The sequence below is a fragment of the Saccopteryx leptura genome, chromosome 11 (genome assembly GCF_036850995.1).
Source record: "Saccopteryx leptura isolate mSacLep1 chromosome 11, mSacLep1_pri_phased_curated, whole genome shotgun sequence".
Lineage (NCBI taxonomy): Eukaryota > Metazoa > Chordata > Mammalia > Chiroptera > Emballonuridae > Saccopteryx > Saccopteryx leptura.
Window position 1 is genome coordinate 35,412,145 of NC_089513.1, and position 19,223 is coordinate 35,431,367.

General features: G+C 40.0%; 1 protein-coding gene and 1 non-coding gene across 3 annotated transcripts in view; one reads left to right on the plus strand and one right to left on the minus strand.

Moving 5' to 3' along the window:
- Positions 1-19,223, plus strand: part of GAREM1 (GRB2 associated regulator of MAPK1 subtype 1) — a 200,502-nt gene that overhangs the window by 112,049 nt on the left and 69,230 nt on the right. The gene's annotated exons all lie outside the window — the stretch shown is intronic.
- Positions 4,124-4,199, minus strand: TRNAP-GGG (transfer RNA proline (anticodon GGG)). The gene has a single exon. It is a non-coding gene; the product is annotated as a tRNA-Pro (tRNA).

Below are 19,223 nucleotides of genomic sequence, written 5' to 3' on the forward strand. Positions count from 1 at the left end.
TCCAAGGATCCACATATCAACAGCTGTGTACCTACACTGAAGAAAGATTCCTTTTCACATGCATTTCTTTATGGCATGGAAACTAATATTTTAATCCATCTTTTCAAAGAATGTGCTGAGAATTTGAATGGAGGGTGGCGGTCAGACTTCAACTGTGGTGTTGCGTCGTGGCAAGCAGAATTGCTTGTGTGTTAGTGATGGTTTTTGTTCAAGTAAAAAGCCTGGGGGAACAAAAGAAGTTACTGCTTTAGAAACACTTACATTTTCATGTTGTTAAGATATTACTTAGAATATTTATTAACCAGGTCTCCAGGACATTGAATGTTTAAGGTCATCCTTGAACTTAATTATCTCCACACTTCTCTTGCTTAAACTCCATGAAATGAAATATGCCTTCAGGAACTCTTTTGAATTGTATGAAACCTGTGTTGTCCGGGCCCTTTAATCCACACTTTACAGCTTTTCATGGGAAATGTCTGCACCTTTATTAATGTATTGTTTATAACCGAGTTAAATTAGGGCCAAGAGCTATAATTATTGTTCTTTTGCTTGCAACAGTAGTTTTACCTACGTCTTCTCTACTGATAAACTTGAGTCAGATTAGTGAGTAATAAATCTGAAAATAACCTTTTAAAACCATTGGCAAGCCAAGAAAGTGAATATATAATTGTGATCTAGAAGGACATGTGACTAAGGCACTCAGATACATTTCATGTGGTGAATGGGTGTTCCTTTCTGGCTAATGCAGTTGAATGAAAACTAGAATACTTTCTCCTTACATTAAAATAGTATCATTGATTACTTTAAATTTTTTAATGATGTAAACACAACAGTGCACCATGCAAATTAGCAATTGAGAAGACAGAAGAACCAGAAGTTTAACCAAAGAACTAAGACATTAGTTTAAGGTATAGTGTCCTAGATAAATATTTACGTCAACTTTCTCAGAAACTACTTTGCTAATGTTTGCTCTCTTTGGAGATAAAAATAGACACACCATTCAAAAACATAGTACATTTATCAAAAAGTAGAAACTTACCTAATAAATGGCAATTTTATTAAAACGTCATGCTTTACATTCCCGATAGACCATAAAACTTAATGTGGAACAGAAATGGAAGACCCTGACCAGTTGGTTTCACGTGTATTTTGAAACCAGAAGGCCATCACTCAGCTTGTTTTTACAATATGAACTTTGATGTTTTTATAACTCACGTAATCTTTTTATTGCATGAAGTAAAAAGGAAAACAATTTATAGCTTGCTAAATAATGAGGGACAAACATCCGAATTAGAACTTTAAAAAGTGATCCACAACCTACAAGAGTTGACTTGACATGTAAAGCTATTTTTAAAACTGCATTTCAAAACTTTTTTCAGTTTCCTAGAGAGAAGGGAAACGGGTCTTGTCTTTAGCTTGAATCAGTAGCAGCTAGACTGCGTGTTAGACCTGGAAATATGGACATCCACAACTTGGAATAGAAATGCCTGTTCTTCCTTATACTTCATTTAAATGTCTTTGAGTCCCCATTTAATATCTTAGAAGACCCTGACTATTTTTCTAGGGACCGAGGCAAGAACATACTATCAGCCAAAAAAACCTAATCAGTATATTATAATAGCAGTTCTGTTGAGGTTGAACTGTTATAGGTTATTTTACTTCTTATTTTCTAAACTGTAGAGTGTTTATATGACTTTCATAAATAGACTTTTTTTTATGTCTCCGTGTGTATATATTTAGAGGGAAGAAAGACTGAAGGACTCATTCCAGAGGGGGTACAGGAGGCCGTTTTTAACTTTTCAAATCACTTTTTTTCTTCTTTTTCTTATTTCTTCGCTGAAACTTGCAGTTACTATACATAAAAAGTGATCCTTTTTACTTTATTTTTTTTAACTATCTTCGCTTGTTGCCAAGGTGTAAATCAGAAAGCCCGAGTCTCCTTCTCCCACTTCATAAACAAGACTCAGTTCTGCTTCAGACACTTGGAGCGGCGCCAAAGCTGTCGTGATGATGTCAGTTGACCAGGAATGTTCAGATTTCTCATGCTGTGTTCCACATTCCCTGACTCGAGCAAATGTCCTTTCAGAGTTCACTGAAGTTTTAGGGTTGGATTTTAAAAACATGTCTTGTTTTCAGTACTTTACCTTTTCAAAATCAAGGACCCATTTTAAACAGTGTTTCAGTTAAAAAGCCCACATGACACATTTTTATTTATTAATTAGGAAATGCAGAATGACTAGAAGTTTGTCTGGTGGTGAAACTGGTAAGATTTGTTAGCCTAATAAATTGAAATTTTATTAATTTTTTATTTCCTCATTCAGCAGATATTTGTTTTATTTTGTATCTATGTTATGTTCATTTATAATATTATATATTTTATTGAATTTTAGATTACCAGTAACAACAGCATCTACCTATTTTTGGAAATAAATATTTGTATGTAGGAAATGTTAATGTACAGAATTCTCACATGTCTTGCATTACTTCTTAGTTCTTGGCTAGCTGATTGGGAACCACTGTGCTGTAGGTAATTATTTATAATTATTTAATAAATGCTTTTGGCCTGTGAGCCATAAATATTAGAAAAACCTGGTGGGTTTTTTTTAAAGCTTATTTAGAGATATAGTTATAGTTGAAGGGAGTAGTTAAACTTCGTATATTCCTGTCCTGGTAAACTTAATGGACTTCTCATTTATGGAGAAGTTATAAGAACCATGAGGAGTTCAGTCTTTCCAACATTTAAAATGTGGTTAAGATTAATTCTGTGGACTTGCAGAGAGCAAAGGTATAGAACAAAACCTGTTCTATTTTCTATTTGTTCTTTTGATCTAGTTATTCCCATATAATCCAAAATTCTGATGAGCTTTGAAAAACAAATAATTGAAAATACTACAGGTAAAGTCCTAGATAATTGAATAATTCTGTACATTTTAACTACATGTTATGAAAACTGGACTAAACATGTTAAATTTTGAAACATATTTGTCCTCAGACAAAATTTTTTGTAAATACCAAGGAAATATAGGTACTTGTGTTTATGTAGATTTCTTCCAATGTACCTAATTAACCTAAAAAATAAATGGCAATTAATAGTTATTTATACTTTAAATAGACTTGATTTTTTTCTTAAGTGAGAAGCAGGGAGATAGAGAAACAGACTCCCACATGTGCCCCAACCAGGATTCACCCAGCAAGCCCCCTATGGGGTGATACTCTGCCCATCTGGGGCCATTGCTCTGTTGCTTAGCAACTGAGCTATTTTAGCCATGGAGCTTAGCCATGGAGCCATCCTCTGCATCCAGGGCCTATTTGCTCCAACCAAGCCATGGCTGCAGGAGGGAGAGAGAGGAACAGATAAAAGGAAGAGAGGGAGGAGTGGGGAAGCAGATGGTTGCACTCCTGTGTGTCCTGCCCGGGAATCACACCTGGGGCATCCACATGCTGGGCCGACACTCGACCACTGAGCCAACCAGGCAGGGCAGACATGATTTTTTAAATAGCCTCTCGTGAGTTAGTACACTGCTCACAAAAATTAAGGGATATTTCAAAATGAATATGAAGAAGTAAAAAGAAGTATTTGGGGTTTTTTTATTAAATAAAAACATCAGAAAAGCAAATGACAAGTCAAAGTTGTTCAATTAAGCAAATGAGATGCAACACTAACTTTTATTTCACTGGAGAAAATGCACTATACAAAAGGCTGAAAGTATTGGAGTATCTGCAAGTTCCTTGATACCCTAATTTTTGTGAGCAGTTAAATTACATATTTACAATGTGGGAAAGGGGGATTTTCTTAATATTAATATTTTTTTTTTTGTATTTTTCTGAAGCTGGAAACGGGGAGAGACAGTCAGACAGACTCCCGCATGCGCCCGACCGGGATCCACCCGGCACGCCCACCAGGGGCGACGCTCTGCCCACCAGGGGGCGATGCTCTGCCCCTCCGGGGCGTCGCTCTGCCATGACCAGAGCCATCTAGCGCCTGGGGCAGAGGCCAAGGAGCCATCCCCAGCGCCTGGGCCATCTTTGCTCCAATGGAGCCTTGGCTGCGGGAGGGGAAGAGAGAGACAGAGAGGAAGGAGGGTGGGGGGGAGTGGAGAAGCAAATGGGCGCTTCTCCTATGTGCCCTGGCCGGGAATCGAACCCGGGTCCCTCGCACCCCAGGCCGACGCTCTACCGCTGAGCCAACCGGCCAGGGCACTTAATATTAATTTTTAAATTGAGCTCTGGTTGACTTTCTAGGCTGATGTTGGATATTACCTACTTTTCATTTCTCTTATGATAATGTGAGATATCAATAATTTTCTTCTAATTACCAAATCTTGATTCATTCAAAATAATAGAATTTCTTGAGACAGATTCTAACCAAAACTAAGAGAGGTATTGTTAATTGTAGGCACAACCTGGCCCTTGGCCCTTGCTTCTCTTTGAGTGGCATACTGTATCCTTCGGATAATTTCTAGAGCACTACCTTGAGTCTTTTTACAAAAGTTTCAAAACAAGTTTAAACTAGGCAAATTAAAATCAACTTTGAATGCAGAGATTTTGAATTTCTGTGTTTTAGGAAATTTCAGATTCCAAAAGTAGTTTTCAAATTAGCAAGAGGCCTCATCCCATGTTTCATTCTTATGCTGGAACTCATCCCATTGTCTAGAATTCAAGAGTGAATTTGCAGAATTAGAAAGGGACCTGAAGTCCCACCATGCCAGACTTCCAGATCCTGCCTTCCCGATAATGAATTCATGACAGTGACAGGCCCAAACTGCTGAATTGCTTAAGGCAGTGGTTCTCAAACTTTTTGAAGTCGGGGCACATTTAAAATCTTACAAATAATTGTAGGCACACTATATACAGATTTCTGAGAAATATGTTATAATAATTAAGTCAAATATTAAAGAAAAAATATAAAGTCCAAGCACGCCTTTATGGTAATTAAATGAAATAAATATGACAAAATTAAATTTATTCTGACATTAAAAAACACTTTTATGTTACATTCTTTGAGTTATGCTTTTCAGAATTTGTAAAAAAAGGGGTTAAAAAATTTAAAAAACTAAAAATTAGCTTTATATATATATAGATACATTCTTAGTAAGATTTAGTAAACTCGGCAGCTCCTGGTGCAAATGTGTTAAGTTTTTTCATTCTTGTGTTTATGAGAAACATGAGCCTGATGTGTCCTAGCAAGTTCTTCAATGTTTGGGTGTATATTTGAAAGAAAAACTCTCATTTCCTCATCAATACATTGAAGAATTCCTCTCTTTTTACTCTTAATTGTGTTGAGTACAGAAAACCCCCACCATACATATCATCTTAACTTTACACCAAACAAAGGATAGAAGAAACTTGCCTCCAGTCTTTCCAGGGAACATGGGGGGTAGTGTAAACAACCCAGCACCACAGCTTAACAGCCTTTTGCAACCTAATCAGGCAAGTGAGGTGGGGGGTTGGGCAGACTGTCAGCTTACAGCCAATTCCCCACACCTCTGTCCCCAAAAAATCTAAACTCCAAAAACCCTGTTGGTTTTTTGGTCCCCAACAGGCACATATTTCTCTGGAATACCATAGGGTACACCTGGAAATCTTCTAGGGTGCACCAGTGCGCCCTGGCGCACACTTTGAGAACCACTGGCTTAAGGTATTAGGTATACAATGGAATACCACAGAGTTTTCAACAGATGAGGTTGTTATCTGGCATGACAGGGTGGATGGCCAAGATAAGTGTCTCATAAGCTCCATATTTTGTTGTACTCTTAAATATTACTTGTCTGTGGACAGGAGCTGTCTTACAAACTCTATTATATGTGCTTACTTCCTTTTCCTACTTTTGTACATTGCATATAATGCGTATTTTCTATTTGGAATTTTTCTGTGATTTTGAGTTAAAGTAGCTGTTTTTTGATTGCTTTCTGCATCCTGTAACACTTCCTAAAGAAGGACAATCCCCCCTTTTTTTTTCTCAAGAAGTCTTCTTATATTAACCCAAACTTTATTACCTAATTAATACAGTTCTCTCAGGTCAACTTTGAAAATGTTGTTTTTCAAAATTTGGTTCCTTTTAATATTTCTCTTGTCTCCTTATTTTCAACCTGAGCTCCCTCTTGCTCCCGTGTCCTCCAGCAGCAGCCAGCTGGAGCAGTAAGGGCTCCTCGCTCAGCAGGGACAGGCCGCTCATTCCCTCTGAACCTGAGCTCCCTCTTGCTCCCGTGTCCTCCGCAGCAGCCAGCTGGAGCAGTAAGGGCTCCTCGCTCAGCAGGGACAGGCTGCTCATTCCCTCTGAACCTGAGCTCCCTCTTGCTCCTGTGTCCTCCAGCAGCAGCCAGCTGGAGCAGTAAGGGCTCCTCGCTCATTCCCTCGGTGGACATTGCTTTGCATAGGCCAGAGTTGCCTTTTGTTAGTCTGCTGTCTCTCATGTTCTTGTTACTAAACTTTTATCTTTTATTCTCTCAACTATTTCTTTTATATTTCACTGTCTTAAAATCACTTCTTTTTTATTATTGTCTGCACACAGCTAGCAGTTGGAGACACAATATATGTATATTCCCATAAATTAAGGCTTCAAACTTGGCTCTCCTAGGGCAAGTTTATAGTCAGACTTCTCCATATTCCATTTCCAAACAGAAATGGAGTGTAAACAAAGCTGAGACTGAGACTGAATTGAATTGAGATGGTGCGGACACCGTGTCCCCTCTCTTCTCTTTAACCCTGGTCACAACCTCCTTCCCTTTTGTGGGGAGAGCTTCTCAGACAGGGGGCCTTCTGCAAGGTTTTATGTCCCCTGCAGTTCAACTCTGTTTTATAAATATTCTTGTAATATTAACTTTGTGTTTTTGGAAACCTTACAAAAGCTCTAGAATCAGATGCTACTAAGTTCCACAAAATCCAATGATTCCACATCCCTTTACTTTTCAATATCTGAAACAACCAGAAGTAATAAGTTGATCAGTTTTCTGATTGTCATAATATTAATGCACTAAAAAAAATAAGCAGAACAATAAAACACTTGTTCTCCTGCCACTAAAGGAGAGCCCAAATCCTTTCATTGTATTGGAATTTTATATTTAATATGACCTGAAACAAAGGACCATCAACCAGGGCTCAGACACGTTTTTCATATAGCAGGTTACCTTTAACAGCACATGTCTCTTTATAAGAGGACTTGCTTTCTATTAATGAAACATTTGCAGAATACTTGAAAGAATTCTCATAAAAGGATGGTCCCATTGTATCGGGAGTTTGGAAGGATAGAACTGAGCCAGTTAGGGTCAGTAATTTTATTTTTATGAGGGTTCCCCCAAATTGTTACACTTGAAGTTCTATACTTTCTTACTATCTTTCTTTTTCAGTTAGTTTTACATTAAGCAATATGTTGATGTTGCTATTGTAGTCAACTTTTAATAAACATGGCTATTTATGTGGGTACTGACTGACTTGAACACAAGTCAGAGTTAAAATGAAACCAGCCCAGAGTGTAGTATAAAATAGACTTACTATAATCTTAGTGGAAAGCACATCCAGTGCTTAGACCGTTGAGATGATCAACCACTTCACCACAGGTGACCTGCTTCTACCTGGCTGGACTCTCCCTCCGATTACCTGTGGCAGTAGCGCCATCATCTCCTGGCTCCAAGACCCAAGGCAAGGCCAGTTGCTCCAAGTGTCAGCGTCATCAAGTTGGCAATGTGAATCCCAGCCAGAAATGTATCGGTTACTTTTCATCCTGAAAGTAGTCAAATAAGCATATGCTTATTTCAGTAAATTTAAACCATAAACTAGTATTTCCTATGCTAATTGCCAGTTTGAATAAATTAGAATGGTCTTATCAAGGTTGTATTACGAAGACTTCTGGAAGGTTTTTTCTGTTTTTTGGTCTACTAGCAGAACTCAGTATAGATTAAAATTGAATTAATTTATCCTTTATCTTCTTTCATATCATTTTTTGTTCTATTATCTTATTATTAGATGCCATTTCTGATTATCAGTTCTTAAAAATAGCCAAATGTTAGTGTTGGTTTAGATATCAATAATAAGATGAAAGGCAATTGCCCAGTAATACTGGGTACCTAACAATGGCCTTCTAGATAGACACTTCACTCATTTATAGTCATTTTAACCTTTTCACAAATGCTATGATTTTATAATTAATCTATTCCTGAATAATAGAGAGTACTCTGTGCATATATTTGATTTGCTCATACATTTTACTTTTTATGTTTGCTTATAATTATAGACTGTCTTACTATAGATTATTCACTAGCTGTCTGACCTGTCACTTCATTACTACAAATTTATGTGTAAGTGAAATCATGTGTTTTATCATGTGGTAGTGTTTTATTTTATTTTGAAAGTGGTTTTTGTGTCAAAAATTCTTAAGCTTGCTTGACCAGGTGGTGGCACAGTGGATAAAGCTTCAGACTGGGACAAGGAGGACCCAGGTTCGAAACCCCAAGGTCGCCGGCTTGAGTGTGGGCTCACCAGCTTGAGCACAGGATCACTGGCTTGAGCATGGGATTATAGACATGAATGACCCCGTGGTCGCTGGCTTGAGCCCAAAGGTCACTGGCTTGAGCAAGGGATCCCTTGATCTGCTGAAGGCCCGCAGTCAAGGCACATATGAGAAAGCAATCAGTGAACAACTAAGGTGTCACAATGAAGAACTGATGCTTCTCATCTCTCCCCCTTCCTGTCTATCTGTCCCTATCTGTCCCTCTCTCTGACTCTCTCTCTGTCTCCGTCAAAAAAAAAATTCTTAAGCTAATATTTTACCCATATAATTTAATTTCCAAAAAATTGTTCAAATAATTAGGCATGTCTAGGTATAGTAAATTGCTGTTTACTGAGACTAGTGAGTAGTAACAGTTTTCCTATTTCAGATGATTAGTTGTAACTATTGATAATTTTATTGAGGAAGCCAGCAGTGTAGGACCAGGTTTCAACAAGATTATACCCAATCTAAGTCCAGTTGGATATATGGGTCCAAAAAAAGATCAAATTCAAAGAAAAAGTCTGACAGATGGTGTCTGGAGGTGGGATGGGGGAGGCAATACAGTTGTGCAAATGTATTGCAGAGGTGGAATTAGTATCAGTTCCCAAGCTGGGCATTTCCAAGACTTCCTCCAGGGCAGGATGTGAGAAGACCGGAACAGGATGGGACGCACAGGCCCCTGGAGATCTGAGCCTGGGCAGAAATAGCAGGAAAGGACCCGGAGTCTGCCAGCGTGCCTGGGGGGTGATCTGGGGGGTGATCGCAAAAACTACCCTGCTCCGGTGTTTGAGATGCAAGGGAACCCGCAGCGGCCTCTGTGTGCAGGCATTGATTGGGCCGGAGAGCTGGGAGTGGGAGGTGTCTTTGAATATCCCAGACTGCGGCCCTCAGCTTGTTGCCAGGGAGTGGGTGGCTTGCTGACACTTGTGTGTACATCTAACTGTTAAGATGGATCTAGACAGCACTCAAGGTGGCAACCACTGTTTCCTGTGAAGATAATATAAACACATGTTAGGCAAACAGTAACATGTTCTACTAAAATATATAATCTGTAAAAGATTGATTGTTTGAAGTACAGGTTTGGTTTGGTGTTCTTTTAATTAGCTTGGTTTAAGAGTACTCTTGCAAAAAAAAATTCAAAAATTCATATGGAGCCACAAAGGACTCTTAGAGCTTTTATGAAAAGCCAAATCAATCTCAAGAAGAAAGAACAAAGCTTAAGGCATCATGTGTCCTGATTTCAAAATATACTGCAAAGCCACTCTAATTAAAACAGTATGGTGCTTGCATAAAAACAGATATATGTATCAGTGAGACAGAATAGAGCCCAGAAATAAACTCATGCATATAAAATTAATTGATCTTTGACAAGGGAGCCTAGAATACACAACGAGGAAGGATAGTCTCTTTATCATACAGTATTAGAAACTAGATATCCACACTCCGACCTTGATTAAAAACTAACCATATGAGCTGAAACTGTTGAACTCCTAGAAGAAAACAGAGCAAAACTTTTAGACAATGGTCTTGTCAATGATTTTATAGATAAGACACTTAAAAGCACAGACAACACACAAAGGCAAAAATAGGTAAGTGGAACTACATCAAATTAAAAAAAAACTTCTGCACAGCAAAGGAAACCATCAACAGAGTGAAAAAGCAACCTAGAGAACATAATAAAATATTTGCAAACTGTATATTAGATAAAGGATTTAATTTCCAAAATATATAAAAAGCTCCTACAACCCAATTAACATGGGCTAAAGGCCTGACCAGGCGGTGGTGCAGTGGTTAGAGCGTCGGACTGGGATTCCGAGGACCCAGGTTCGAGACCCCAAGGTCATCAGCTTGAGCGCGGGTTCATCTGGTTTGAGGAAAAAGCTCACCAGCTTGGACCCAAGGTCACTGGCTTGAGCAAAGGGTTATTCAGTCTGCTGAGGGCCCGCGGACAAGGCACATATGAGAAAGCAATCAATGAACAACTAAGACATCACAACAAAAAACTGATGATTGATGCTTCTCATTTCTCTCCATTCCTGTCTGTCTGTCCCTATCTATCCCTCTCTCTGATTCTCTCTCTGTCTCTTTAAAAAAAAATAAAATTAAATAAAAAAATGGGTTAAAGACTTAAGCATTTCTCCAAAGAAGATATACAAATGTCCAAAACATACATGAAACAATACTCAATATCACTCATTATCAGAAAAAATGAAAATCAAAACTGCAATGAGAAATCACCTCACACCTGTTAGGATGACTGTTATCAAAAACAAAAAAGAATAGACAAGTGTTGGTGAAGATGTAGAGAAATTGGAACCCTGTACATTGTTGGTGGGAATACCAAATGATATAGCCACTGTGGAAAGCAGTATGGAGATTCCTCAAAAAATAAAATAGATCTACCAGAGGACCCAGCAATCTCACTTCTGGGTATTTCTCTTAAAGAATTCAAATCAGGCCTGACCAGGCAGTGGCGTAGTGGATAGAGCGTCGGACTGGAACGCCGAGGACCCAGGTTCGAGACCCCGAGGTCACCAGCTTGAGCGCGGGCTCATCTGGATGGAGCAAAGCTCACCAGCTTGGACCCAAGGTCACTGGCTTGAGCAAGGGGTTACTCGGTCTGCTGAAGGCCTGTGGTCAAGGCACATATGAGAAAGCAATCAATGAACAACTAAGGTGTCACAACAAAAAACTGATGATTGATGCTTCTCATCTCTCTGCGTTCCTGTCTTGTCTGTCCCTATCTACACCTCTCTCTGACTCTCTATCTCTGTAAAAAAAAAAAAAAAAAATTCAAATCAGGATCTCAAAGAGATAATAACACCCCAGTAGTAATTGAAGTACTATTCACAATATGCAAGATGGGGAAACAGCCTTATTGTTCATCAATATATGAATAAATAAAGAAAATGGTAGAGCCTGACTAGGAGGTGGCACAGTGGATAGAGCTTCGACCTGGGACACTGAGGTCCCAGGTTCAAAATCCCAAGGTCTCTGACTTGAGAGTGGGCTCATCCAGCTTGAGTGCAGGGTTGCTGGCTTGAGTTTGGAATCATAGACATCACACCAAGTTTGCTGGCTTACATCCAAGGTCTCTGGCTTGAGCAAGAGCTCATCAGCTCCACTGGAGCCCCCCAGTCAAGGCACATATGAGAAGCAATCAACTAGGCCCTGGCTGGTTGGCTCAGTGGTAGAGCATCGGCCTGGTGTGTTGAAGTCCCGGGTTCAATTGCTCGCCAGGGCACACAGGAGAAGTGCCCATATGCTTCTCCACCCTTCCCCCTCTCCTTCCTCTCTATCTCTCTCTTCCTCTCCCACAGCCAAAGCTCCATTGGAGCAAAGTTGGCCCAGGCGCTGAGGATGGCTCCATGGCCTCCGCCTTAGGCACTGGAATGGCTCCAGTTGCAACAAAGCAACAACCCTGATAGGCAGAACAGTGCCCCCTGGTAGGCATGCCAGGTGAATCCCAGTTGGGTTCAAGCAGGAGTCTGTCTGTCTCCCTACCCACTTCTCATTTTGGAAAAATAGAAAAATAAATAAATAAAGTGATACAAGTACAAATTCATGCTTCTCATTTCTCTCCATGTCTGTCTCTGTCTCTCCTGCTAAAGAAAAAAAAGAAAAAAGAAAAAAAGAGAGAGAGAGAAAGAAAAGGAAAAATGGTAGCTACATTTCGTATATATAATGAAATATTATTCAGCCTTTAAAAAGAAGGAAATTCTGCCACATGAAGCAACATGCCCAGAGGATCATAGTGGGGTCCTAATAGGTTCACCAGTGCCTGCCCCACCCATCCCATTCTCCACTTGGGAGCCATTTTAAAACACATCTCGTCATGTTACTTCCATGTTGAAGAAACCAACTGAAGTGGCTTCCCATTGCTCTTACTTAAGAGAAATATCAAATTTTCTTTTCTGTAGGAAAAAAATTGCCAGTGTTTCAGTTCTCTTTTGTTTGGTTGTTTTATGAATTTGAGCTCAGAGAAACCTATTCAGGGGTATGTAAAACACTGAAGGGGGTAGGGTTGGAGATGGAACCAATTGGTGGCCGTAGCGTGGTGGCTACTAACCAAACTCTAGGACTAGACTGCGGGGCCCACATACAGTGCTCACTTGCCTCCTGCACTGTTCATCTCTTTATGCCACAGTAAGGGTAATAATAACATGAAAGCATTTGGGAAGTGCTTAGCATCTAGTACTATGTACTGCTGTTTTCCTCCCTGTTATTGTTATTTCCCCCCCTCTATTGTTGAGCTACAATCAACTTGCCTTCTCTTTACAGTGCATTTAGTAGTTTTAAAGAGAAGGGGTGTCAAGAGGTTCAAGGAGATCCAAGGGAAGTTCTCATTACTACCCACAAGGCTCTGTACAACAGGCCCTGCCTACTGGTCACTGTATCTTATGCTTCTTTTCTTCCCATTGCTCTTCTGTATCCCCATCACCCCAGTCTTCTTATTTCCTGCAGCCAGACCTCTGCCCATCTTTCAGGTCAAAGTGACTTCCTCTGGACCCTAGCCCTTCGACAAGGTCGGACCCCCCTGACTCAGCACTTTTTCTATACAACATTTATCAAGTTGTAATTACTTATTTCTTTGAGGGATTGTTTAATAAATGACACTCTGTTCACCCCTGCCACTTGACTAGAACCCCTAAGAGGCCAAGACGACTATGTCACTCACCATTCTGTCGCAGGGCCTAGCACAGCAGCTTGCCAAACGGAGATGGGAAGGACGTTCCACAGAACCATGAGTGCAGGTCGGGGTGGAGGCGAGACTGTGGGCTCGACGAGGACTCGGGAGAAGGGCTGCTGCTGCACTTTGAGGGACATTGTCATTTCTGCCGAGGACTTTGAGTGGTATACAAATACCTCTGAGAAGCTGGTGAGAGGATTTTAGCCAGGGCCATAATTACAGGATTCGGTTGCATTTTAGAGTGGTCACCCCAGCACCAGTGTGGTGTGTGGACAGTAGAGTCCAGAGCCAGGGTGTAGTTCCGTACAGAGATGAAAGTTGTTGAGAGCTGGAACCTAGCCAGCAGGGGTGGAGTGGAGGGATCGGAACAAAGAAATATTCAAAATATTGGGAGGGAAGACTAATAATACCAAGAGGTGGAGTGGATGTGGGCCTGTGAGGTAATGATGAAGATGACTTCTGCATTCCCGGTTTGTATTACTTGATGGATTGTGACTTTCATTTGGGAAGTTGAGAAACAGCTGGTAAATATCAGATGTAGAGAGAACTAGAATGAAATGAGATTTGTGTATGTGTAATGCCTATGAGGCATCCTCAGAAACTGTCCAGTAGAGTCTCGAGGTGGACTTGGCTCAAGAGCGAGAGAGATTGAGGAGACACAAGTCTGTACATGGTGGATGCTGAGGGTGTGGTCAGGGGTTCTAGGCAGCAGTCCTGCCTGTAGGTCCAGGCAAGTCCATCATCTACAAAGAAAATTTCAGTCCACAGGGTATCCAGTTCATCTACCTGTTTTGTTTAAGCTATACAACTGTGTGACAGAAAATACTAACTGAGGCTAGTATGTTTTATAAGTTTTTTTTGCCCCAAAATATGGCTACCCAAGCACTTTTTTATTTCAAAAGTATTTCTTAGAAGCCTGCAGAGAAGCTCTTATATACAGATGTGCTGTTCATACCCTCAGAGACTTCCCTGCCGCAGTAAACCAGTGTCTCCACATAGTCGGTAGGCAGGAATCACAGCTGGGTGCTGCTTCCTCCAGTCGTGGACCACAGGACTAGCAGTCACATCAACAATTGGTGTGGAAACAAAGGACAATATGAAATGAATTTTCATGGTTTATTGTTACAGAAAATTAAAAAGGGTGAAGCCTACTGTGTTAGTCAGCCTTTTCCAGAGAAATAGAAACAATAGGATGTATACATATAATATATAGAAATATATAAAGAGAGACCAGGAGGGGGAAATTGAGAGATTGGTTGGTTGATTGACTATTTTAAAGAATTGGTTCATGCAGTTGTTGAGGCTGGCAAGTTAAAAATCTGCAGGCTGGAGACGCAGTTCCAATCCCAGTCTGAAGGCAGTCTGTTGACTGAGTCCTGCCCCCTCCCTTCTCAGGGGACCTATCTTTTTCTTAAGGTCTTCAACTGATTGGATGAGGCCCACCCACATTATGGAGGGCAATCTGCTTTACTCAAATTCTATTAACTTAAGTGTTAATCCCATTCCAAAAGCGCCTTCTCAGAAACAGTGTTTAACCAACCATCTAGGAAGCATGGTTGAGCCTTGGCTGTGCCGTTAGTCTGCTTTGGGAAAGTTCTGCCTTGCTGCAAGTATATAATAGAGGGCTTCTGTGTGAGGGTCAGACTTTAATCTGATCATCTAAGGCTGGACACAGTCACAATTTTGGATGTCTTAGAAAACCAGACTTGTTATTTACTCAAGTTCAAGAGCATTGCTATTGCATCATTGTTTCCTTAATTTTGTTCTGCAGTTTGCACTGCCTTTCAAAAGCAAAGTATGTGCACTCACACCCAGAAATCAGCATTTCATGGTTCCTTTCTGTTTTACAGATAAGGAAACTGAGAAGTGAGCACACTTTGGTTCCACTGATGGCCATTAAGTGGCTGGGTTGAACCTAGGTCTTCTCACTTTAAATTGTGCAACCCCCCCCTCCTCTCCCCCAGATACTTTATTTCTGAAGGAGGACAGGAGAAGAGAATATGAATGAATATGAGAAATGTATATTTATAGTAGACCTCCAATCTGAATTCAGGATAAGAGAAATTTAAAAATTTCCCAAATTATATGCCTTACTTGATCCTTCTGGGGTTGTGGGCATTTCGAGTTGGAGGAATTTAGGCTTCCAGTTCATTCCTTTCTAAGTTGTGCATTTCTAGTGATATATTTGTGGACGAATAGATATTTAAACTTTAAAGAAGCCACCTCCTTCACTCTCTCTGGGTCACCCTCCCCTCTGCCCCGTAGCATTTAAGAGTGTTTTCACAGTCACCAAGTGAAAGTCTGCCAGGTTTGGTCCTTGCGTTATGCCTCCTTCCAGTTTGTTTGGTTAGTTAGCTAATGTGTTTTGTATTCAACCAAGAAAGTTCAAAATACTGTCTCTGAGAGAGCCAGCTAGGGTAGAAGTGCTGTCCAACTTACGAGTGGCAGACGGGCTGATGATTGAGCAAATCACCCATTAATGTTAGGCTGGGAAAGCTTGGAGCAGAAATCAAGTTTTCAATAGAAAATAATATCCTCCTAAGACATTCTATTCTGTAGCCCTTGGAAATAGCTTCTGGCAGTCTAGTTCTTGGGCATTTTGAAGGCTCATATCCCTACTCATTATCATATTAAGTGTGGTAAAGAGTTTAGTTTTGAAAATGTAACATTCTACCTTAGATCATCTAGATCTCAAAGGTCATGAGAAGGAAGCTTGTCCTTCTTTCCTATGACTGATGTGTATGGGAAGCAATGAGCCTCTGGCAACAATCTCACCCTAAGTGGCTAAGCTCCATAGTAGCACATAGTGCTACAGAATTCTCCCCAGTTACCACTTGCAAGCTTGTATACCAGATAATGAACTGTAGTGTAAAATATGCACTAATTGACCATCTCTACCTATTGTAACTTTTCAAAAAAAAAAATGTTACATCATCTGTCTTTGTTTGTGTGAAAGAAATTGAAGTTTATAGTAAGAGTTCACTTTGGTCTTGCACAAATGAAATTGCCTAGGACTTTGTTAATACCAATTCTTGAGCTTTTTGGAGCTAAAAGTAGGACATTAAAGATGAAATGTGTGTTTTCCAAGGATTCATTTTCCAAAGACAATACCAAAATACATGTTTGCCTTGAATATAGACATATCTAATAATTTATAGTTGAGCATATTAGCTCATTGGATTTCCATTAAAAAATCTGTGCAGTAGTTAGAGCAGCTTGTGTCCTGTTTCAGAGAGTAAGTGGAAACAGGAATAGGATTCACATAAAGGATGGATTCTGGACTCCATATTTTTAGCAATTACCATTTTTAGTCACCTACTTCGAGTCAGTGATCATTCTAGCTGGCTGTGTTACATGCATCTGCTATTATTTGTTCCTTATAACAACTGGTGAAGTCTCAGGTACGGTTCTCACTTCATAGATGAGAAAGGTAGGTTTCAGGGAAGTTAATCTATTCAATGTCTTGCTACTAGTAAGTGGAGCCCATCTGGTCTGAAGCTTCATCTCATTACAAAGTGCAGATCAGTATCATTAATCTCAATGGTTGTTGATAGCCCACATTTTATTTTTAGTTCATCAGTACTTTAACTAGGAAATAGATCTGAGTCAGTGCAGATTTTTGGGGACTGCTACATATGAACTTAAATAATAAAATGTTGTTAATCCCTATATTTGTATTTTTTTATGGCAATGGAGGTGTTTCAACTAAAAAGAAAGCATAACAAGAAGCGATTAAGACAGGAGTCGGGAATCTTTTTGGCTGAGAGAACCATGAACACCACATATTCTAAAATGTAATTCCGTGAGAGCCATACAATATGTTTAACACTAAATACAAGTAAATGTGTGCATTTTATGTCAGACCAACATGTTTAAAGTACAATAAGTCTCTGAATTCTTTTTAATAACATTGTTATGCTGTTGCTAACCAATGACGAATAAAGTACTTCTTACCATTAATGCGACTTCTGGTGCTGCATGGTTTTGCTGATGGCTTTGTAGTCTGGTTGATATGTGGTGAGGTTAAGCTTCATGCAGGCGTTGAGACTTCCATCCGTTAAACGTGATTGTTGGTCGGTCTTAACGTTCTTTAGATGTGAGAAAGACTGCTCACATGCATACGTAGAGCCAAACATTGTCAGTAAAGCAATACTAACACGCTGCAGTGTATGGTATGTGATGGGAAGCAGACAATCAGCTGGTCCACGGGTTGAAGTTTTTTCATTTCTCCCCACTTTGTGTTTGCTCGCCAACTCTGCTTGCTGTCGTGCAAGTCTTTCCAAATATTCATTCAGTGACTTGAACTTATTCACCCACATGTCTGAGGCCTTCAGGTCAGCAGATTGTAGCTCAAAATCTCTGATGGAGACACCGGGGATGTAACTCAGGTCAGCACTGTCCACTGCACACTCGTGTGGATGGGTGATGAACTTAAAAAGACGAGTACACTCACGAAATTCTCCAAAGCGCGCTTTGAATGACAGCAGGAGATTAGATGTAAAGCCCGATGTTGTTCAGGGTCACTTGCTGTGCATGCATCTTTAAACTCTCAGTTTTTCAAAGTGTAGTAAACAACCTGTTTCAATGTCAGTAATGAAGAGTTCCAGCTTGTTTTCAAATGCAAACACTGCTTGTTGAAGGGATACGATTGTATTTCCAATGCCTTACATTTTCACATTGAGCTGGTTCAGATGTTCAGTCATGTCCACGATATAGTAGAACTTCAGGAGCCACTCAGTGTTAGCTAATTCAGAATGCTCAACGTTTTTCATTTCAAGAAAAGTCCGGATTTTGCTCAGACAAGCTGAGAAATGATTGGGCACCTTCCCTCTTTCCCCACCATGCACAGAGCACCATCAGTACACACCGAAATAAGTTTATCCATCAGTAGATTTTTTTCTTTAGCGAACTCAGTGAAAGACTTGAATAAATCCTCCCCTCTTGCTGTCTCTTTCATAGGCAAAACAGCAAGACTTTCCTCATGTAGTGTGTCACTGACAGCATACCTTGCAATCACGCTGAACTGGAATAAATGGCTTATGTCTGTTGACTCATCCAAAGCCAGAGAAAAGAATGGTGCTGCATTTATGTCCTTCACTTGTGTTGCCTCAATTTGATTTGCCATCATGATGGTTCGATCATGAACAGTTCTTGCCGACAGAGGCATGTCTTTTATTCGTTTGATTATCTTGTCTTTATCCAAAAAGTCGTCAAAAAGTTCATTGGCAACATCAAGCATGAACGTTTTGGCATACTCCCCATCTGTGAATGGCTTTCCATTTCTCACAATTGCTAAAGCACCAGCAAAGCTAGCCGAATTCCAGTCACCTTGTTGGGTCCAAACACGGAGTTGCTGCTGACTAGCTTGCACTCTGCACAGTAGCTCTTGACATGCTTTCTTCCTGCTGTCCCCCGCTGGATATTTCGATGCAAGTGTAATATGGCGTGTGTCGAAGTGCCGCTTTATATTTGACCGTTTCATCAATACAATTTTATCATTGCGTATTAGACACACTGCAGAACCTGCTCTCTTCACAAAGGTGAATTCCTCTGTCCATTCCTGCTGAAAAGTACGATCCTCATCATCTTTTTTTCTTTTAGCCATCTTCTTCGTCAAAAGGGTTTCTACAATTAGCTAGCTGACTACTTGATTAAAAGGAGGGAAATTTACTTCCTTACCTCAGAACAACCAGTGTACATTATGCATTATCCAATAAAAATTTGGTGTTGTCTCAGAGGACAGCTGTGATTGGCTCCAGCCACCCGCAACCATGAACATGAGCAGTAGAAAATGAATGGATTGTAATACATGAGAATGTTTTATAGTATTTTTAATGTTATTATTTTCTTTATTAAAGATTTGTCTGCGAGCCACATGCAGCCATCAAAAGAGCCACATCTGGCTCGCGAGCCATAGGTTCCTGACCCCTGGATTAAGAGATTTAAATTCAATGGGTATTTACAGAGTACCACTATTGGTTAGGTGCTGTGATTGGCGCTTTCATGGATATTATTTAACATGATTTTTACAGCATTCCAATAGATCTT